The sequence below is a fragment of the Balaenoptera physalus genome (assembly GCF_965194825.1).
Source record: "Balaenoptera physalus genome assembly, chromosome: 1".
In the NCBI taxonomy this organism is placed as follows: Eukaryota; Metazoa; Chordata; class Mammalia; order Artiodactyla; family Balaenopteridae; genus Balaenoptera; species Balaenoptera physalus.
Window position 1 is genome coordinate 140,975,711 of NC_138882.1, and position 21,093 is coordinate 140,996,803.

General features: G+C 37.6%; 1 long non-coding RNA gene across 1 annotated transcript in view; it reads left to right on the top strand.

Moving 5' to 3' along the window:
* LOC309657130 overlaps window positions 1-21,093 on the top strand; it is a 260,854-nt gene that overhangs the window by 120,699 nt on the left and 119,062 nt on the right. The window lies entirely within an intron of this gene.

Below are 21,093 nucleotides of genomic sequence, written 5' to 3' on the forward strand. Positions count from 1 at the left end.
TACTTCTCAGGGACAGGAATTACAAACAAACAAATAACAAAAACTCCCAGCTAAAATGTTAGCAATAGAAAATAACTTATTTTAGGCATTATCTAATACAACCAAATGGTGAAAGCAAGGTTAAAATACCAAAGGAAAGCACTAGCCAATGGAATGTTAACTGAAAATACCACAAGAATCAAATAAGAACTTCAACGTAGCTGAAAAGTCATCCAGTAAACTTTACTCTTTATTGTCTATGAAAACTTTTAAAAAGTTGGTTTAGAAAGTTAATTACAGAGGTTATGCAATCACTATGACGATCAACTCCCAAATGCAGTGGCTTAACACAGCTTTATTGCTCGTTCACATCACACATGGCATAGTATGCATGTGGTGTGGTGGGAAGGGGAGTGGGCAGGGCTCAGTTCCACTTAGGCATTGGGGGGAGGGAGGAAACTTCTATCCAGTGGTACACTTTCCTTAGGGCCTCAGATTCCTCTGCTGGATCTTTTGTATTCAGCCAGCTGCCAAGCCAAGGGAGAGAACATGGAGGATCACACTAGACCTGCCCACATCCCATTGGCTGGAGTGAGTCACATGGGTCCACCCACAAGGAAGTGTACTGGGAATTGTAGTTTAGTCATGCACCAAGAAAAAGGAAACTGATTTAGAACGTCTGTGCCATTGAGTTTCTTATTATATTTAATAAGATCTACGATATATATATTTAAAACTTTATATATATATATATATATATATATATATATATATATATATATATACATGATATATATTTAAAACTAGGTAAACATTTATAGTTAATGGAGACCTGACAGAATTATTTCCTCAAGAATGGCAACAAGAACAAATTCTATTCCTAGTCCTAATCAACCTACAATGAGACACTGATAATAGTTATTTGAGAAGAAAAAGAAATGAAAACAGAAAAAAAACAAAAATCATTTATATCTATAGATGACATTTTTTAAATCCTTGGATATCAAACAAAATTACGGTAAATTAGAAATAATTCACAAATAATCTCAACATAATTTAGAGTATAAGCTACACATCTGTGTCAGATCAAATCTTGTGCACCTCCTCAGATGCCCTGGGTGGTTTCTTTCTGATGATTATGCCACCTGCTTCCCAGCCTGTGTCAACTTTGCTGAACTCCCTAAGTTTACTAGAATCAAGTTGTAGCTCTGACTTGCCTGTGCCGTACATCGGTACAATGTATTACTGCCTTTAGTTGCCACTTCCAGACTTGGATGTAATGCTCTGTAGTGTGCATTTTTTTTTTTTAACATCTTTATTGGAGTATAATTGCTTCACAATGGTGTGTTAGTTTCTGCTTTATAACAAAGTGAATCAATCATACACACACATATGTTCCCATATCTCTTCCCTCTTGCATCTCCCTCCCTCCCACCCTCCCTATCCCACCCTCCCTATCCCACCCCTCTAGGTGGTCACAAAGCACAGAGCTGATCTCCCTGTGCTATGCGGCTACTTCCCACTAGCTATCTATTTTACATTTGGTAGTGTATATATGTCCATGCCACTCTCTCACCCTGTCACATCTTACCCCTCCCCCTCCCCATATCCTCAAGTCCATTCTCTAGTAGGTCTGTGTCTTTATTCCCGTCTTGCCACTAGGTTCTTCATGACCTTTTTTTTTTTTTTCCTTAGATTCCATATATATGTGTTAGCATACTGTATTTGTTTTTCTCTTTCTGACTTACTTCACTCTGTATGACAGACTCTAACTCCATCCACCTCACTACAAATACCTCCATTTCGTTTCTTTTTATGGCTGAGTAATATTCCATTGTATACATGTGCCACATTTTTTTATCCATTCATCCGATGATGGACACTTAGGTTGCTTCCACATCCTGGCTATTGTAAATAGAGCTGCAATGAACATTTTGGTACATGACTCTTTTTGAATTATGGTTTTCTCAGGGTATATGCCCAGTAGTGGGATTGCTGGGTCATATGGTAGTTCTATTTTTAGTTTTTGAAGGAACCTCCATACTGTTCTCCATAGTGGCTGTATCAATTTACATTCCCACCAACAGTGCAAGAGTGTTCCCTTTTCTCCACACCCTCTCCAGCATTTATTGTTTCTAGATTTTTTGATGATGGCCATTCTGACCGGTGTGAGATGATATCTCATTGTAGTTTTGATTTGCATTTCTCTAATGATTAATGATGTTGAGCATTCTTTCATGTGTCTGTTGGCAATCTGTATATCTTCCTTGGAGAAATGTCTCTTTAGGTCTTCTGCCCATTTTTGGATTGGGTTGTTTGTTTTTTTGTTATTGAGCTGCATGAGCTGCTTGTAAATCTTGGAGATTAATCCTTTGTCAGTTGCTTCATTTGCAAATATTTTCTCCCATTCTGAGGGTTGTCTTTTGGTCTTGTTTATGGTTTCCTTCGCTGTGCAAAAGCTTTTAAGTTTCATTAGGTCCCATTTGTAGTGTGCATTTTAACTTCCTGGGTTCCCATCACAGGGCTGGATGACACAGTTCAGAAATGCAGGAGAGTTACTTTCCTGTGGAGTAAACCTTGACCAATAGGGAATGGGAGACTGAAGAGATCTGTGCAAGTAACTTTCTCTTGTTATCCTCCTGGGGACCATCCAGAGGTATGGTTCCTTCTTGCCTTTCTGGAAAGATCCTGAGTACTAAGCTACACCCTTTGTAGCCCATTGTGAAGTGGCTCATTGCATTGCATTACCTCTTTCTTTGCTTCATTTACCCTTTTCTTCATTTTTTGGACTTGTGCCTCCCCAAATTTCAGCATTTTATACTTACCTAAGGCTCTGCTTCCTAGTGGATGCTGTCAAAGTTTATGTTTTCTCACAAATAAATTACATTACTATATGCTAGTGACCTAACTAAAAAATAGAATGAAAAATCCATTTCTTTCAAAATAATAATTAAATATTATTTTGGCTCAGGTAGATTTATTTAGAAAGTGGTTAAGAATCTGCCTGCCAATGCAGGGGACATAGGTTCAATCCCTGGTCCAGGGAGATCCCACATGCTATGGAGCAACTAAGCCTGTGCACCACAACTACTGAGCCTGTGCTCTAGAACCCATGTGCCACAACTACTGAGTCCATGTGCCACAACTACTGAGTCCACGTGCCGCAACTACTGAAACCCATGCACCTAGAGCCCATGCTCTGCAACAAGAGAGGCCACAGCATTGAGAAGCCCTCACACAGCAACGAAGACCCAATGCAGCCAAAAAAAAAAAAAAAAAGGTAAAATTAGAAAAAAAAAGTATGAAAACATTCTAGGAGAAACAAATGAAAAAAATAATAAATAGATATATAAGCTATGGCTCTTATTTGGGACCCTGGGAAAATGAAATATTATTAAGATAAGAATTCTTTCTAAGGTAATGTACATTTAATGAAACACCATTTCACAGCTTCCTATGAGATACTTTATGTAGCAAGATTAACCGATTGTGAAAATTCCTTTGGAAAAATTAAAAGTCAAGAATACATATTTATTTAAATGATGATAAAATCTATTAGATTAAAAGCCACCATATCAGTATGATGATAAAATAATTTTTGGTATGTTACAGTTTATAATGTACTTTCACATACATTTTCTCATTTATTCATCATCATAGCACTATTAGATTTATCAGAGATGAATTAGTGTTAACTGCACTTTAAAGACTATTTATTTACTTTTTGGATTTAGTTATAGATGGCCCCTTTCCAATAAAGGCTTGAGGTGCTTCATCTCACAGTTGAGAAGTCTGAAGTTTGGAGAGCTCACAATTAAAGGGTTAGTAAAGGTATACTGGGACTCCTATCCGAACATTTTACCTCCAGAGCCCATGTTTTTTCCCACTATACTTTACTGTCTTCTGTTATGAAATGACAATGAATCGAAATACATGGATTTAGTTTAAAAACAGAAGGTTTTTAATGGAATGGAGTAGATTCCAGAAAGAAACTGTTGTAAGAATTCAGAAGAGTTATTTTCATGGTCCTATGTGTTCATGTCTTATAAAATTACTTCAAATTATTTTGAGAAGTGGGAAGGATATAAATAAAGAGTTTTAAAAATAAATGAATGAATGAAGTAAATTAATTAATATATTCCAAACTTGAAACAATATAATAATTAGGGGAAGAATACTTAGATACATTTTGTTGGGATAATCAACCATAGTCCAGTATTGAAAGTTAACTCAGTCACCCATATTTCACACTCAGTATTGCAAAATTTTTCCAGGAAAGTTAAAGTATTATCTTGGTTCATAGTAGGCTCTCAAGAAATATTCATTAATTGAATGAAATCTAAAAATAATTTAGAGGCCCCAGATGGGTTCACAGGTGAATTCTACCAAACATTTAAGGAAGAAATAAAACTGATTCTCTAAAATCTTTTTCAGAAGACAGAAGCAGAGGAAATACTTCCTAACTCATTCTGTGAGGTCAGCATTATCTTAATACTAAAACAGACAAAGACATTACAAGAAAAGAAAGCCACAAACCAATATCTATCATGAATATAGATGCAAAAATTCTCAACAAAATATTAGCAAATCAAATCCAACAATATATAAAAAGAATTATATACCATAACCAAGTGAGATTTATCCCAGGGATGCAAGGCTGCTTCAACATTCAAAAATCAATTAATGTAATCCATCATATCAACAAGCTAAAGAAGAAAAACCATGTGATTATATCAATAGATACAGAAAAGACATTTGACAAAATCCAACATCCATTCATGATAAAAACTCTCAGTAAACTAGGAATAGAAGAGAATTTCCTCAATTTGATAACGAATAGCTACAAAAAACCTAATATCATACTTAACGGTGAGAAACTTGAAACTTTCCCACTATGATCAAGAACAAGGAAAGGATGTTCCTTCTCACCATTACTTTTCAACATTGTACTAGCTAATGCAGTAAGACAAGAAAAGAAAATAAGAACTATACCGATTGGGAAGGAAGAAACAGAATTGTCTTTGTTCTCAAATAATATGATCATCTATGTAGAAAATCCAAAATAATTGACAGAAACACCTCCTGGAACTAAAAAGCAATTATAGCAAAGTTGCAGGATACAATGTTAACATATAAAAGTTAATTACTTTCCTATATATCAGCAATGAATAAGTGGAATTTGAAATTAAAAACACAATACTATTTACATTAGCAAAAATGAAATATTTAGGTACAAATCTAACAAAGTATGTACAAGACAAATATGAGGAAAACCACAAAACTGATGAGCGATATCAAGGAAGAACTAAATAAATGGAGAGACAGTCCATGTTTATGGATAGGAAGAGGATTTTTAAGGCAATAAAACTACTCTGTAAGATTCTATAATGGTGGATACACATCATTATACATTTGTCCAAACCCATAGAATGTGCAATACCAAGAGTCAATCCTAATATAAACTATGGACTTTGGATGATAATAATGTGTTGATGTAGGTTCATCAACTATAACAAATATACCACTCTTGTAGGGGATATTGATAAAGGGGGAGGTTGTGGGTATGAAGGCAGGGGGTACATAGGAAATCTGTGTACATTTGCTCAATTTTGCTGTAAACCTAAAAGTGCTCTAAAACATTCAAATTAAAATTTAAAAATAATAGTTTTAAAAATTACTAGAAGGGGGACTTCCCTGGTGGCACAGTGGTTAAGAATCTGCCTGCCAATGCAGGGGACACGGGTTCAATCCCTGGTCTGGGAAGATCCCACATGCTGTGGAGCAACTAAGCCTGTGCATGACAACTACTGAGCCTGCACTCTAGAGCCTGAGAGCCACAACTACTAAGCCTGCGTGCCACAACTGCTGAAGCCTGTGCACCTAGAGCTCGTGCTCCATGATGAGAAAAGCCACCACAATGAGAAGCCTGCACACTGCAACCAAGAGTAGCCCCCACTCACCGCAACCAGAGAAAGCCCATGTTCAGCAACAAAGACCCAAAGCAGCCAAAAATAAATAAATAAATTTATTACAAAAAAAATACTAGAAGGAAAGGAAGCTATACATCAGGGGTCCCCAACTCCCAGGCCACGGACCGGTAATGGTCCGTGGCCTGTTAGGAACCAGGCCGCACAGCAGGCGAGTGAGTGAAGCTTCATCTGTATTTACAGCCGCTCCCCATCGCTGGCATTACCGCCTGAGCTCTGCCTCCTGTCAGATCAGCAGTGGCATTAGATTCTCATAGGGGCACAAACCCTACTGTGAGCTGCACATGCGAGGGATCTAGGTTGAGCGCTCCTTGTGAGAATCTAATGCCTGATGATCTGAGGTGGAGCTGAGGCCGTGATGCTAGTGCTGGGGAACAGCTGCAAATACAGATTATCACTAGCAGAGAGGTTTGACTGCACAGAGATCATAATACATCGATTGCTTGCGGACTCATATCAAAACCCTATCAGTGAGTGGCAAGTGAAAACAAGCTCAGGGCTCCCACAGATTCTGCATTATGGTGAGTTGTATAATTATTTCATTATATATTACAATGTAATAATAATAGAAATAAAGTGCACAATAAATGTAATGTGCTTGAATCATCCTCCACACACATCGTTGGAAAAATCGTCTTCCATGAAACTAGTCCCTGGTACCAAAAAGGTTGGGGACTGCTGCTGTACATAAATTCCAAATGTGGAAGAGAGATTCATGGATGCTATCAGACACAAGATGGGTTGAACATATGTGCATCTTAAACATTTACGCAACAAAAAGTCCTCAGACTTTACCACCACCACCACCATCTCTGCGCCTTACTACATCCTCTCCAATCGTGGAAGAGCTGCTACTCTGATTGGTTAGATTCCTGGACAGGCACTGGCCATGTTTACCATTACACGAGGTTACTGTGTACACCAGCAGTCATACTTCCAGCACTTGCTTCCAACCCTCTTTTCCTTATTTTCTTTTATATATTTTTTATGTTATAGGAGGGCCTATCTTTGCTGGACACACCAGGTACTTCTCCTCCAGCTTGCTGTATCTATATGCTAAGCTTTCACTCTCATACTGCTCCCTTGTTTGAAACACACTGTGGCAGAGCCTGGTCCTCAGTGACAGGACTAGCCATTTCCTTCTGTCACTTCCTGCTTTTAAGACTGTATAAGGTGCATGGACTCTTTTTCCTTTTGTTGAGGAGCTGTGGCTACATCTCTTCTGCCTTCTCTTCCCCCAGGTGGAAGCTAAGGCTCGGCTCTGATTGTTACGCAGCTGTGCAGACACTTCTTCACAAATCGATGTAGGAAGACAGGTTCTCCTTGTAGAGACTGCCTCAGCAGCCTCATCTGTCCTACAGGTACTCTGGCAACAGACCTTCTCCCTGGCCAGTGGGGTGGGCACACAACTCATGTCTGAACAATTATATGTATGCACTGGGCACTGCTCTAGGTGCTTTACACAAATCAACTCATTCAATCTTCAAAATAACTCTATGAGATAACTACTCCTCTAAAGATAAGTGTACTTTGATATACAGAGATTAAGTATTTCCCCCATGTGACACAACTAGTAAGTGAATAAATGTTTTAGGGTTCAAACTCAGGCAGCTTGGTTCTCAACTCCTCCCGGCCTCAATGTTTCAAGCTGGACCATTCAGAGTCCTTTCCTAGGATTTTTCCAAGTTGTGATGAGGCAGGTAATACTGTCACATCCCCAAGATGTTAAGATGTGAATCTAAGGGCATCAGCAACTGCATTCCTCACCATGTGTCTGCCATAGGGGAGAATGAATTTGACAGTTGGAGACAATCAGAATTGCTTGACTGGTTCCTAGAAACATCAAGACACAACTTCAATTGCCTTCAGCCTTTCTCAGTTTCATGAGTACATGAAGTACAACAATTCACTTTTTTGCTTGTGTTTTTTCAAACTGTGTTTCTGTCTTTTGCAACCAAAAGAGTTCTGACTATGAGAGAAATTGGCACCCAGATTGGCTAAGCTCATATGGCAAAGTAAGCATGGTCATTAAAATAGGGAATAATGTGGGCTCAGTAGTCGCTGTTAGAGAAACTGCTAAAGGAATATCTCAGATAAGCTTAATTAATCATAGGTTCACAGAAATAATTTTAACAAGTGACCCACCAAAGTCTTGATTTTTATAACACAAAACATATCAGGTCTGGTAAACAGAGACTTAATATGAGCCATTGTGCTATAGGGTCACGTCCTCTCATCCATTTGCAGACCTGAGTAATCTTCAAGACCTAGAACCCTTGAATGAAGAGAAGACAGAATAAGGTTAAGTAAGAGGAAACAGGTAAGGATCCTATTACAACACACCATATGCCTACTATGCATCTCCTTTCCCCAAAGGAAATTACAGTCTCTGTGACTATTCACTCAGGAAGGAAATATCCAAATTGAGGAGTGGGAAGGAGCACTCTCGGATCTGGGCTTCAAACCCACACTTGTTCATGGTTACCTACAAATGCCACTGTGGGTGTTATGGGAACAGACGGTCTGAAGCTGAGTTCCAATCTGAATTCACCTCATAGAAGGTCCAGTGGAACCTGAATCCATTTCTATGGTTATTTCTTTAGTCTCTGATCTCAAATGAGTATCTCTGGCAATTCCCCCCCCACATTGGATCCCTGTCCCATGAAATGACCGCAATCACGGGAGGAAGAGCCAAGTGGAAGATATTGGAGGTCCTCCTCTTTATCAAAGTAGTTAATCAAAGCAGTGTGTTTCCCCTGGGGAGCTGCAAAGGATAGAGACACATTAAAAGAAAAAGTTTGCCCTTTGTCACTGGGCTGAAAGTTGATTACATGTTTTAGTTTCTCTACAGTCATTCACTCATTTTCTTACTTAGATCCTGGGTTTTGAAACCACACTAATTTCTCTTCATTTGTATTTTATGTTGTTTTAGTGTGTTACTTATGTCTGATATTTGTTTATGAGTTAAGGTTTTAAGATTTACTCCTCTTTTAAACTATATTTAAAAGACTAAACGTGCAAGATGAAATCTTCTTACTCCAGCATATAAAGAGAAGCTGGCCAAAGAGAAAATGTTACCATCTCTGACTAAGGGAAAATGATTTTGGTAAATGTTTACTAACACAAGTCTATAGAGATAATGAGAACTGGCTCATGGGACTGAAGCAGCACAGATTTCTTATTTCCTCAGTTGTATACTAGTGAACTCTGCCGGCTAGTCGTCTCCATTTTGAGGACTGTTTATAAATTAAGTTTAGAAATAAGTGCTTAATAGAGAATTTGAAGAAGGAGGAAACAATGTGTCAAAGTTTTAAGGTTTTGGAAAATCTTACTCATTTACTTAGATTTCTCTCCTTGACAGATAAATTAAGCATTTCAGAGATGTCACTGTTTTTCCAAATGATCTTGTGGATTTGATAAAATTTTAACCAAAATTGTACTTCTTAAGAACTTATCCAAATAATTCTAGAAAATGTCTGGAAAAAGGAAGAGACAAGAATAATAACTAAGCAGTTGCTGAGAAAGATCACTATTGGTGGAAAATTGTTCACTAACAAAGTGAAATAAGTAGTACTGATTCAAAATAGATAGAAAATCAATTAAATAGCTTTAAAGCCCAGAAGCTGACACAGGTATATATAAAAACTTAATACATAAAGAGTAAGGAAACAAAGGTGTTATAGAAATTGGATACTCTGAAGAAACTAATTAACATTCTTACCACATGCTATTTATTAAAATAAATTAAACAAATTAAGTTTAATAATTTTAAAAACCATAGAGACAGAGAGAGTTCAAGATGGTGGTGTAAGAAGTTCCATCTTCCCTCCTCCCACAGATACAATAAGTCTACAGCTACATATGGAATAATTCCCTCAGAAAGTGACCTGAAAGCTGGAGGAACAGAGCCTCCACAGCAAAGAGTAAAAGGACAGCATCCAGACAGGTAGAAGAGGCAGAGACACAGTCTCAGCAAGGGAGAAACCACACTCCAGCCACAGCAATCCACAAACAGGAAGGATCACAAAAGGTAGGGATCTTTTCCCTAATGAGTGATGGATTTGAGCTCCACATCAGGCATCTCAGCCCCTCGATCCTGCATAGGAAAGATGAGCCCCCCAAACACTTGGCTTTGAAAATCAATGAGGAATACATCCAGTAAAGCTATAGAACTGCAGGAAATGAAAAACTCCTTCCTAAAGGGTTCATGCAGATTCATTTGACCTGAAAGCCAGTGCAAAAATACCAGATTGAAAAGTGCATGGACCATAGGTGAAGGGGACCCATTTATTAATCTTGAAGAATTTGGCAGAGAGGCAGAAACCAAGTGGGATGCTCCCCAGGGATTGATACACTGGCAGAAGACATTTTTGAGATCTCAGGCTACCATAATACTGGTGCTGGCGGGTGTTATTTTGGAATTCTCCCTCTAACCTGTTAGTGCCTGTAGGTGTGCCCTACTGACAGCCCCACCCACTCCTGATCCTTGACCAAGTATCACAGCCTGGAGCAATAGGCCAGCCACAAGTACACTGCAGTAGTCACAGGCAGGTCTCGAAGCTTAGCTGGGAGCAAGCCCCATCTGCCAACGCCACACAGCAGCCATAGCCAGGACCTGCAGTTGATTTAGGAAATGGCCCCACCCACCGTTGCACCACAGCAGCTGTGGCCAGGTCCCATAGCCAGTCCAGGGGCCAGCCCTGTCTACGAGTGAACTGCAGTAGTAGCTGCAGCCACCACAAAGGAAGGATGAATCCAGCCCACATAGGGGACACCTCTTGAGTGCCTGGCTCTAATGGCCAGGCATAATTGAACTTCTGAGCCCCACAGGACATCTCCTAAATAAGGCCACTCCTTTAAGACTGGGAGAGATGGCTGATTTACTCAATACATAGAAATAAACACAGAGAATTAAGTAAAATGAGGAAACAGAGAATATGTTCCAATCAAAAGAATAAGACAAAACCTCAGAAAAAGAACTAAACAAAATGGAAATGAAAAATCAACCTGATAAAGAGTCCAAGGTAATTGTCATAAACGTGTTCATAGAATTCCAGGGAACTTCAACAAAGAGATAGAAAATGTAATAAAGTACCAAACAGAAGTTACAACTCAACTGAAAAATACACTAGAGGGATTCAACAGTGGACTGGATGAGGTAGAAGAATGAGTAAGTGAGCTGAAAGACAAAATAATGAACTACCCTGGACAGAGAAGCAAAGTGAAAAAAGAATTTAAAAAAAAGAAGATACCTTATGAGACATTCGGGGCAACATCAAGCAGAATAACATTCACATTATAGGAGTCCCAGAAGGAGAAGAAAGAGAGAAAAGGGCAGAAAAATTATCTGGCCAAATAGTGGCTGAAAACTTTCCTATTCTGGGGAAGAAAACAGGCATCCAGGGGCAGGAAGCCCAGAGAGTTCAATATAAGATGAACCCAAAAGGACACACAGCAAGACATATTATAGTTAGAATAGTAAAAGTTAAGGAAAAAGAGAGAATCCTAAAAGCAGTAAGAGAAAAACAACTTGTTATATACAAGGGAAACCCCATAAGGCTATCAGCAGATTTTTCAGCAGAAACTTTACAGGCCAGAAGGGAGTAGCATGACACATTCAAACTGCTGAAAGGAAAAAACTTCCAACCAAGAATTCTCTACCCAGGAAGGTTATCATTCAGAATTAAAGAAGAGATCAAGAGTTTCCCAGGTAAGCAAGAGCTAAAGGAGTTCATCACCACTAAACTATCCGTACAAGAAATATTAAAGGCACTTCTTTAGAGATGAAAAGAAATGGCACTAATTAATAATAAGAAAACACACAAAAGTAAAAAATTCACAGGAAAAGGTAAATATATAATAAAGGTAGTGTATCAATCACTTATAAAACAAGCATGAAGGTTAAGAGACAAAAGTAGTAAAATTACAATTACAATAATTAGCTAAGATATGCATAAAATAAAAATATGTGAAATGTATCATCTAAAGATAAAACATGGGGGGTGGTTAAAAAAAAGATAAAACTTTGGAATGTGTTCAAATTTAAGTTGCTACCAACTTAAAACAGGCTACTATTTACATAGAATGTTATATGTGAACCTCACGGTAGCCACAAGGAAAAAACTTATAGTAAATACACAAAAGAAAATAAGAAACATAAACATAACACTAAAGAAAACCACTAAAACTCAGGAAAGAGGAAAAGAGAAGAAGAACAGAAACTGCCAGAAAATTATTAACAGAATGGCAATAAGTACATACCTGTCAATAATTACTTTAAGCAAAAATGGGCTAAATTTGACAATCAAAAGACATAGAATGGTGGAATGAAGTTTTTTTTAAAAAAGAAGACCTATCTATATGCTGCCTACAAGAGGCTCACTACAGAAAGGAAACACACAGACTGAAAGTTAAGGATTGGAAAAAGATATTCCATGCAATGGAAATGAAAAGAAAGATGGAGTAGCTATATTCATATCAGATAAAATACAAGTTAAAGCAAAGACTGTAATAAAAGACAAAGAAGGGCATTACATAATGATAAAGGGATCAATCCAACAAGAAGATATAACATTTGTAAATGTATATGCACTCAACAAAGGAGCACCAAGATACATAAAGTGTATATTAACAGACTTAAAGAAGTTGAAAGCAGTACAATATAGTAGAGGGCTTTAACACCTCCTCTCACATCAATGGAAAAAATTACAGAAAATTCCATAAGAAAATATTGCAGTTAAATGACATGTTAGACTAAATGGATTAATAGATAAATATAGAACATTCCATCCAAAAGTAGCAGATTACACATCCTTCTCAAGTGCACATGGAACATCCTCCAGGAAAGACTACATGTTAGGTCAAAAACAAGTCCTAATACATTCAAGAAGACTGAAATTATATCAAGCATTTTCTTGGACCACAGTGATATGCTACCAGAAATCAATCACAAGAAATAAATAGGAAAACCCACAAACATGTGGAGATTAAACAACAGGCTACTGAACAATCAATGGGTCATCAAAGAAATCAAAGGAGAAATTAAAAAATACCTAGGGACAAATGAAAACAGAAATACAACATACTAAAATCTATGGGATGCAGCAAAAGCAGTTCTAAGAAGGAAGTTCAGAGCAATATAAGCCTACCTCAAGAAGTAAGAGAAATCCCAAATAAACGATCTAAATTTACACCTAAAGGAACTAGAAAAAGACACACAAATGAAGTCCAAAATTAGTAGAAGGAAGGAAATAATAAAGATCAGAGTGGAAATAAATGAAATACAGACTAAAAATGATTGAAAATATCAATGAAACTAAGAGCTGATTCTTTAAAAAGTTAAACAAAATTGACAAACTTTAAACTAGACAGACCAGAAGAATAAAGAGAGAGAACTCAAATAAATGAAATTAGAAATGAAAAAAAAAATACAAGTGCTACCACAGAAATACAAAGGATTGTAAGAGACTACTACAAACACTCATATGTCAACAAATTGGACAACCTAGAAAGAAAGGATAAATTCCTAGGAACATACAATTTTCCAAAACTGAATTATGAAAAATAAAAAAATTTTGAACAGACTGAAACAGTATTGAAAAATCTCCCAGCAAAGAAAAGCCCAGGCCTAGATGACTTTGATGGTAAATTCTACAAAATATTTAAGGAAGATTTAATACCTATCCTTGTGAAACTCTTTCAAAAAATTGAAGAGGATGTAAATCTTAAAAACATACTGTATGAAGCCAGAATTATCCTGATACCAAAGCCAGACAAGGACACCACACACACACACAAAAAAATTACAAGCCAATATCCTTGATGAACATAGATGCAAAAATCCTCAACAAAATATTAGCAAACCAAATCCAACAATACATTAAAAGGATCATACATCATGATCAAGCAGAATTTATTCCAGGGATAAAAGCATAGTTCATCTGCAAATCAATCAACATGATACATCACATTAACCAAATGAAGAATAAAAATCATATGATCAACTCAATAGATGCAGAAAAAGCATTTGACAAAATTCAATATCCATTTATGATAAAAACTCTCAACAGTGGCTGTAGAGAGAATGTAACTCAACATCAGAAAACCCATATATGACAAGCCCACAGCTAATATCATAGTCAATGATGAAAAGCTGAAAGCATTTCCTCTAAGATCAGGAACAAGACAAGGATGCCCACTCCAGCCACTTTTATTCAATATAATATTGGAAGTCCTAGCCACAGCAATTAGGCAGGAAAAAAATTAAAGGTATGCAAATCGAAAAGGAAGAAGTAAAAGTGCCATGATTTGAAGATGATATGATACTGTATATAGAGAATCCTAAAGACTCTACCAAGAAAGTGTTAGAACTAATAAATGAGTTCAGTAATGTTGAAGCATATAAAATCAATACACAAAACTCCGTGACATGCTATACACTAATAACCAACTATCTAAATGAGAAATTAAGAAAACAATCTCATTTACAATTGCATCAAAAAGAATATAATACCTAGGCATAAATTTAACCAAGAAATTTAAAGACCTGAACACTGAAATCTACAAGAAATGATGAAAGAAATTGAAGAAGACACAAATAAATGAAAAGATATTTCATGTTCATTGATTGGAAGAATTAATATTATTAAAATGTCTGTATTACCCAAAGCAACTGAAAGATTTAATGTAATCCCTATCAAACTTCCAATGCCATATTTCACAAAAGTAAAAGAATTCTAAAATTTGTATGGGACCACAAAAGATCCTGAATAACCAAAACAACCCTGAGCAAAAAGAACAAAGCTGGAGGTATCACACTCCCTGATTTCAAACTATACTACAAAACAATAGTAATCAAACAGTATGGCACTGGCACAAAAACAGACATATATATTAATGAAACAGAATTGAGAGCCCAGAAATGTACCCACACATATATGAACAATTAGTTTACTGCAAATGAGTAAAGAACATACTATGGAGAAACAAAAGTTTCCTCAATGAATGTTGGGAAAACTGGAGATCCATATGAAAAAAAATGAAACTATACCACTATTTTATACTACACACAAAAATTAACTCAAAATGGATTAAAGACTTGAAAGTAGGACCTGAAATCATAAAACTCCTAAAAGAAAATATCAGTGATAACCTTACTGACATTGGTTTTTGTGGTATTTTTGTACATCTGAATCCAAGGGGAACGGAAACAAAAGCATAATTAAACCAATGGGACTACATCAAACTGAGAAGCCTCTGCACAGCAGAGGAAGCCACCTACAAAATTAAAAGGCCATCTACTGAATGAGTGAAGATATTTGCAAATCGTATCTCCAATAAAGGGTTAATATCCAAAATATATAAAGAACTCATGCAACTCAACAACAACAAAAACAAACAACCTGATTAAAAAATAGGCAAAGGTTCTGAACAGACCTTTTTTTTTTAAAGAAAGCATATGATTGACCAACAAGCCCCTGAAAAGATGTTCAACATCACTAATTACTAGGGGAACGCAAAACAAAAGCACAACGAGATATCTCTCACACCTGTTAGATTGGCTATTACTGAAAAGACAAGAAATAAATGTTGGAGAGTTTGTGGAGAAAAGGAAACCCTTGTACACTGTTGGTGGGACTGTAATTGGTGCAGTCACTATGGAAAATACTATGGAGATTCCTCAAAATACTAAGATTAGAACTACCATATGACACAGGTATTCCACTTCTGGGTTTTTATTCAAAGAACACGAAAACACTAATTCAAAAAGTTATATTCATCCCTGTGTTCACTGAAGCATTATTTATGATAGCCAAGACATAGAAGCAACCTAAGTATCCACTGATGGATGAATGGATAAAAAAAGATATATACAAAATGGAATATTATTCAGCCATAAAAAGGAAAAAATCCTGTCATCATGACAACATGGATGTATCTAGAAGGTATTACTTTATGCGAAGTAAATCAGATGGAGAAAGACAAATACAGTATGAGTTCACTCATATGCAGAACCTTAAAAAAAACAAAAGAAATGTTAAAATAAAATAAAACAAAAACAAACTCATAGATACAGAGATCAGATTAGTGTTTACCAGAGGGGAAGGGGGTTGGGAGGAGGTGAAATGGGTGAAGGGGTCAACTTTATGGTGATGGATGATAACTAGATATATGGTGATGATCACTTTGTAGTGTATACAGATATCAAATTATAATTTTGAACACTAGAAACTTATAAAAACCTACAAATAAAAATCCGTAGGCACATTTTAATGTATAGCTTTTTGATCTCTGAGAAAAAGTAGAATATACTCAACTTAAAAACAAGCAAGAATAAAAATTGCAAAGCAAAAGATTTGATATGATGTTTATATTGTAAACCAAAAGCAATCATAAAATTTAATTAAGAAACTAATAAACTGTGGAGCAAATTTTCAAAAACATGACAGGTAAAAATCAATGTACATTGGTATAGAGAGCTCATAGATGCTAATGAGAAAATGTATGAACTCCCAGTCGAAAGATGGGCAGGAACTTCAATGGTAAGTTCATATACCTTTATACATACACACAAGGAAAAGAAAAAAGAAAAGACAATGGTTTACAGTATTAAAATATTTAATGTTATGAATTATGGCAGAGATGGCTAACAGACTTCCAAAATTTATGGTCCTTCTTTATAGCAGCTTTTTATTTTATTTTATTTTATTTTAGAAATTATATTTATTTTATTTATTTATTTTTGGCTGCATTGGTTCTTTGTGGCTGTGAGCGAGCTTTCTCTAGTTACGGCGAGCGGGGGCTACTCTTCCATGTGGTGTGTGTGTTTCTCACTGCAGTGGCTTCTCTTGTTGCGGAGCATGGGCTCTAGGTGCGTGGGCTCAGTAGTTGTGGCACGCAGGATCTAGAGCACAGGCTCAGTAGTTGTGGCACGTGGACTTAGTTGCTCTGCGGTATGTGGGATCTTCCCAGACCAGGGCTCAAACCTGTGTCCCCTGCATTAACAGGCAGATTCTTAACCACCATGCCACCAGGGAAGCCCCTATAGAAGTTTTTTAGTTAGAAACTGCCTTTCTCAACCACCCTTTCTCTAGGTGGTTCATATGACTGGTCTCTATCAATAGAATGTGAGTAAAAAGTGATGTCTATCTCTCTTAGAGCAAGGCTTTTAAGAATTGGGTTGTGCCTTTTTTCACATTCTCTGTTCTTCCACCTTCTGTATGCAATTAACTATGATGTTCTAGCAAACGTTTATGACTTAGCTGCAATTATTTGGCATTTTCAGCTCTTATAAAATGAAGTGGTCTCTTTTCTCCTATGAAGATTAGTAAAGTAGGAAATTCTCTAAACATAGAAAGGTTTAGAAAGTGGCTATAAAACAAATAATCGATGCTACAACAAGATAGTGTAGGACTATACTCAGAAAAGCAAGGAAGAAGAAGACATAGGATATTGGAAACTGTGAATCCATATCAGATAGAATTAGGTTTGCTGCATGTAACAGACAAAATAAATGAGTAATTTAAACAGGATAGAGTTGTATTACTTTCTCACATAAAAGAAAGGCAATGTAGAACTGATGTGATATCTACCCATTATCATTTTGGATCCAGGGACTTATCTTTCTGTTCCACCATCTAAGCATTTTGCTCCCACATTCAGCATCATATAATGTTGCAAGATGGATAGTGGAATGCCAGCTGTCATAGTTATAGGCTTGAGCAAGGAAAAAATGCAGAAGGCAAAAAAACTGCAGAGTCAGGTTCCTTTAAAAGTATTTTGAGGCGTCCTACACTACACTTCTGTTTCCACCTCATTGGCCAGAACTGCCATACGGTCATACCAAACTGAGGAAGGCTGGGAAATGTGTTCTACATCAGGTGGCAATATGCCCAGTTAAAATTTGGGGGTTTTTCCAAAGAGAAATGATGAAGATGATAGGCAACTGGACCATAGGACTCCTCCTACATAGTGGTGAAGAAAAGTTCTAGGATGAGCATTGCCGGCAGCTGTAGGAAAAGCCAGGCCACATTAAAGGAGGAAGGAGGTCTTTGGGACAAAGTTCCCTGGGGGAAAAATTGGGACTCCATGCTTTAGATGATATGACTGAGAGGGCAGGACAACTTGAAAATCTGATAAGGACTTTTTTTTTTAATGAAAGAGAAAATAATAGCAATTAAAACTCCAGGAAAAACAAAAGCTGTACAATAAAATCATGTTTGAAATATGTAACAAACTAAAATAATGGTGTAAGAAAATAGAGTTCATTAAATATTTTTAATAAGTATATTCTCTTTTAAGTGGCCAAGAGATCAGATAGTGACCACATAAAGAAAGATGTAATCCTAGCACACTTCTTGAACCAATGGGAGAAAAATATTTACATAGGTATAAATATGAAAATAGTATGTACTACTTTTTACTGTTTAGAGTCAGCCTTCAGACAAGATATGGATTTGTTGTTGCTGAGAAACAACTAATGTGAAAGTGTAACTGACAGAAGATGGAAAGTGGGAGGCAGGGGAGGAACATAAAGAAAAGGGTAGAACTCATTTTTCATCTTACAGAGTTGAGTCAGGATACTGACTAGTACTGATAGAAAGAGAATTTTAAATATTATTTAAAGTTATAAATATAATCAGTAAAAGAAGTAAAAATAATATATTGGAGGCTTGGCCAAGATGGTGTAGTAGGAAGACTTTGAGCTCACCTCCTCTCTCGGGCATACCAAAATTACAACTATTTACAGAGCAACTATTGATGAGAAAGACTGGAATCTACCAGAATAGATCATCTACAACTAAAGATATAAAGAAGGAACCACAACAAGACAGGTGGGGGGGTGGAATCGTGTTATAGTAAAGACTTATACCCCCAGGTGGGCAACCTATAATCGGGAGAATAATTACAATTGCAGAGTTTCTCCCCAAGGCACGAGGGGCCTAAGCTTCACATTGGGTTCCCCAGCATAGGGGTCCTGCACCAGGAAGACAAGCCTCCAGAATGTTTAGCTTTGAAGTCCACTGGGGCTTACTTTTGGTAGACACAGAGGACTGTGGGAAATAGAGACTCCACACTTAAAGAGCACACACAAAATCTCACATGCTCTGGGACTCAGGGCAGCAGCAATAATTCTAAAGGAGCCTGGGTCAGAGCCACCTGCTGATCTTGGAGGGTCTCCCAGAGAGGCAAGAGGCAACTAGAGCTCATCCTGGGGACACAGACACCAGCAGCAGACATTTTGGAGCACTCATTCTACCATGTGGACACAGGTGCTGGCAAGCACCAATGTAGAATCCTTCCTTGAACTCATCAGCCTTTGGACCCAGCCCAGCCCCTGCCCACCAGCCTGTAGGTTCCAGGAGTTGGATGCCTCAGGCCAAGCAACTAGCTGGGAAGTGACACAGGCCCACCCAGCAGCAGGCAGGCTGCGTTAAGACTCTGTGAGCCTAGAGCTGTCCCTGGACATGGCCCTGCCCACCAGAGGGCTCAGGACATGTGTGTGCAGGCACTAGAACTGAAACTCTCCCAGGGCCCTGCAGCCAGAGACATTGGGACCCAGCTCCACTCCCAATGGGAGGTATCAGCACCAGGACAACCTGGGCCCTGGCCCCACTGAGCAGCACGTGGACACCAGCCCCAGGACTACTGCAGCCCCTCAGCCTGCCATGGCAGGAAACAGCTCACCCACCAGCAGGCTGGTACCAGCCCTGGGACATGATGGACCCCAGCCCTGCCCACCAGCAGGCCAGCACCAGCTCTGAAAAACCTTGGTCCCCTCCAGCCACCATGGGGTCAGGCCCCACTCAGCAGGGGGACAACACAAGCTTCTTGACACCCTGGGCCCCTCAGCCAGCTGTGTCAGGAACTGACCCCACTCACCAGTGGTCTGATAACAGCTCTGGGTACCCTGGGCCCTGCCGACAGAGACCTCAGGACTTGGCTCTGCCTGCCAGTGGGCTGACACTAGCCCCAGGATATGGCTACAACTAGAAGCATGAAAATTACAAAAGGAAAAAACACACTGGTAAAGGCAAATATTCAGTCAAGGTAGTAAATCATCTATATCTACAATAAGCAGTTAAGGGATACACAAAACAATTACATGTAAAGTATGATGTCAAAACAGTAATTGTGAGGGAAGGAGAGTAAAAGTGCAGTGTTGTTAAAATGTGTTTGAAATTAAGAAATCAGCAACTTAAATAATCATATATATATGATTATATATAATCATATATATAATATAATATATATATAAAATCTATAATAGATACATACCCAAAACCCAGAAAGGAATCCAAATATAACACTAAGTACAATCATCAAATCACAAGAGAAGAGAACAAAAGACAAAGAAAGGAACAAAAAAGAACTACAAAAACAACCCAGAATAATTAACAAAGTGGCAATAAGTACATGCCTATCAATAATTACTTTATATGTAAATGGTCTAAATGCTCCAATCAAAAGACAAAGAATGTCTAAGTGGATACTAAAACAAGATATATATATATATATGCTGCCACAAGACCTATATATATGCTGCCTATAAGAGACTGACTTCAGATCTAAAGACACACACAGACTAAAAGTGAGGGAGTGGAAAAAGATATTCCATGCAAATGGAAATTAAAAGGAAGCCAGGTAGAAGTACTTATATCAGCCAAAATAGCCTTTAAAATCAAGACTGTAACAAGAAACAAAGAAGGACATTACATAAAGATCAAGGGAATCAATCAAAGAAGAAGATATAACAATTGTAAATATATATGGGCCCAACATGGGAGTGCCTAAATACATAAAGCACATATTAACAGACATAAAGGGAGAAATTGACAGTAACCCAATAACAGTAGGGAATGTGGACAGAAAATCAATAAAGAAACACAACCCTTATTGATACAGCCACTATGGAGAACAGTATGGAGGTTCCTTAAAAAACTAAAAATAGAACTACCATATGACCCAGCAATCCCACTACTGGGCATATACCCTGAGAAAACCATAGTTCAAAAAGAGTCATGTACCAAAATGTTCATTGCAGCTCTATTTACAATAGCCAGGACATGGAAGCAACCTAAATGTCCATCGACAGATGAATGGATAAAGAAGATGTGACACATATATA